This window comes from Cucumis melo, chromosome 11 (assembly GCF_025177605.1).
Source record: "Cucumis melo cultivar AY chromosome 11, USDA_Cmelo_AY_1.0, whole genome shotgun sequence".
Lineage (NCBI taxonomy): Eukaryota > Viridiplantae > Streptophyta > Magnoliopsida > Cucurbitales > Cucurbitaceae > Cucumis > Cucumis melo.
In genome coordinates this window covers 11,439,439-11,442,989 of record NC_066867.1, presented here as the reverse complement: position 1 = coordinate 11,442,989, position 3,551 = coordinate 11,439,439, and positions in this window count along the sequence as shown.

Below are 3,551 nucleotides of genomic sequence, written 5' to 3'. Positions count from 1 at the left end.
TTCCAATAGTTGTTTTCCAAAGTGGTCAATGGAATGATCAACAGTGTTATATAGGTTACCAAACTATTAGGGTGCGTTTGGGGGAATGGTTGATTTAGGGAAGGGTTAGTGTTAAGATAAAACTAGTGTTAAGTTAAACCTAGTTTTATCATAACCCTTGTTTGGGGGAAGGGTTTAAAAAGGTAGTTTTATGATAATATGTGTTTGGGGGAAGGGTTAGGTGGGAAGAGTTAATGGGGATTTTATGATAAAATGTGTTTGGGGGAAGGGTTAGGTGGGGAGGATTAATGGGGATTTTATGATAAGATGTGTTTGGGGGAAGGGTTAGGTGGGTAGTTTAATGGGGATTTTATGATAAAATGTGTTTGGGGGAAGGGTTAGGTGGGTAGTTTTATGGGAATTTTATGATAAAATGTGTTTGGGGGAAGGGTTAAGTGGGTAGGTTTATGTGGATTTTGTGATAAATTTTATTTGGGAAAATTGTTAAATGGGGTGGGTTAATTAATTTTTTATGTTGTATAATATTTTTAAATTCAATTGTAAATATCATAAAAAAATTATTGCATATTTTTTTACGAAATCCTCGAATCCGTATTATTCTCCTATTTTATTTGTTGTATGTGTAATGTTATTAAATTAATATATACAGTTGGCCAAATTAAAATTAATTTCTGAACATATTGTGATAAATTTATTACAATTAATTTCTTATAAAGATAAAAAAATTATTCAATATTTCGAATGGCCGATAGCGAAGTCATCCAATTTTAAACCTATATAAATAGCCGTTATAACGCTTTTCGAAAATTCTGACTAGTTTCTTTCATTTAAAATAAACATTAGGAATCAACAAAAGAAGTTCTTGACAATACAAAATGCATAAACCATCGAATACATGATACAGAAAAATACGTAACGAAATAATAAGCAACACAGGTCACTACAAACAGAAACTATCTCTCTATGTCTCGTAGGAGGACTCTACAGAAGCCCTCCCTTTCATCCTCAGGCATGAGTACGAAACCCCGGAGGTCGTCCATACGAGACAAAAGATGCCTTTGCAATAACGCCCTATCCAAACTCGTAAGTTCTGGCATCTCACGCAATATGCGGAAAAATTCCGTGCGCACGTGGTTGTCATTTGCAAGGTTGCGTGCTGGCCACTGCGCAATCTCCCTGAGTTGCTCGTTTGTTTGGTCGAGCGCCACATGTATCGCTTCAAGCTCGAAGTCTCGCTGACTTCCCCTCTTCCTCTTCGATCCACTTGATCCGGTCCTACCATCTGAAGCGCGAGAAGGTCGGGATGCACGTACATCGTCCTGCGAGATGTCAACTCCCTGGCTGTACACGGGCGGGAAGTCCTCGTTTCCATCCCCCATATCAAATTTGTCATATCCGCCACCTGGCTCGTTAGACCCCACGTCCGCGAATGTCTCAGCGAACCGACCGGTCGCCCTATCCCGACCAAATACATATGTAAGCTCGTCGTAATACGGGAATGGTTTGTTCAGGAGTCCTTTCGCTGCAGGATGCGACTGCGGGCAGAAAATAAATATGACGTATGAGTACTAATTTAAAAATTGTTTACTAAATGTAAATTGTTAACATTGTGTGACGTTTAAATTATATTCCATACCCTAACCCAATTATCGAATAATTCCTTCTCCGCAACGATGCATTTCTCTTCATCGTTCCACCCAAAGCCACTGCACGCTGGGCCCCGCATTTCGGCAATGGCCTGGAACGTTCGCTTAAGTGTCTTGATCCTACAATCAATTACAGTTGTTGCTCGTACCTGACATCCAGGTAGTTTCTCTGCCATCATGCGTACCAACTGCGCAAGGTATCCTGGGCGAAATGTACCATTATCTGATTTCCAGCCCCCCATTGACACTAGCTCCATTAAACATTCGACAAGAGTCCCCTCCTCCTCCCTCGTCCAAACATGTCTCGGTGCACGATTTGAGGTTGACATACTGAGAATTAGAAATTAGAAAAAATACATGCAGTACATAAGTAATTTCACCATTAAACTCCAAAGTAAAATAGGCATGATACAAATTATGGCACGCGTACAATACATATGCAACAGCCCATATTAGTTTTTACAGTACATGTTAGAGACGATAGAATTGCGACGAAGTCATAAAAAACTTGTTATCTAAATATGTCTTAGCTAAGCGTTACGGAACTGCCAATCGGTGAACATCGATGCGGCTAGGTTATCGCGCCACTGAGACCACTCGTTTGTTGTCTCAATGTACTGAATGTCTTCTGAAGCGGTGGTCGTTGCGTACGTGGAGTCCCCCTCGTCCTCGTCCTCAACGTCGTCGCAATATGTCATTTCCCTGTTGATCAAATTGTGAAGCAACGCACATGCTAGAATGGTGCGACACTGGACTTGCAGGGGATAATACGACTTTCCACGAAGAATGGCCCAACGACCCTTTAGAACACCGAACGCGCGCTCAATAACATTCCTTGCCGAGGAGTGCTTCATGTTGAAGTACTCCTTTGCATTTGTTGGCGCATTTGCAGCACCACGCCACTCTTGCAAATGGTACCGCTGGCCTCTGTACGGGGCGAGAAACCCCTCCGCGTTTGGATATCCAGCATCGCACAGATAATAATATCCTGTTATTAAATGGTTTGTTTATGAACTTTAAATAGGTAAGTAAGAAGCGACGGTGTTTTATTATAAACATGATATACCCTTTGGCACTTGTAGTCCATTTTCTCGTGAAATCGCATCACGTAGGATCCGCGAGTCTGCTGCAGATCCTTCCCAACCGGCGAGGACATAAACGAAATCCCCTTTCGTGTCACAGACCCCAAGAACGTTTGTGGCAATTTCCCCCTTACGCGTTCTGAAAGTAGGCCGATCTCCTGCGGGGACGTTCACCTTTATGTATGTCCCGTCTAACGCGCCAAGGCAGTTCTGCAGGTTGAAAGGAACACAATGAATTAACTGTGATGTACCTAAAGGTCAATTATAGTGAACTTGTAGGATGCCCACCTCGAAACACTTCCAACGTTGATCATTGCAGTTACTTGTTACCGGAACAGGTCTTTTTATCAACTCCTCGTACAGTCGAAGAACAGCCAACAATACGATGTTGAAATGTCGAGATACTGTCTCACCGGAGCGTACAAATTCTCGTTGTATGACGCGGTTCTTCACGTCATGAGCGAGGACGTGCAAGAACATTGCTACCATTTCCTCAACATCGACAATTTCAGTTGAAGAAAGACCAGCAACATTTCTAAGTAAATGGCATAGAATTGCGAATGTTCGCCTATCCATCCGCGTGCTTTGCCGACACACAAGATCTGACTCGTGTATCATGCGAAAGTAAGCAAGCTCCCTAATTCTATGGCGTGTATCGGGCGGTGTATGTGGGAGACGCTTATTGTTGTTCATTAATAGCTCCAACGTTAGTAAAATCTGACGTTGGGCCAACGTGAATGCAGTTAGAACTCCAATAAGTGTTTGTTCATCCATTACAATGTATGTAAAGTTCCCTAAAAACATGTACTATTTAAAATTAGTA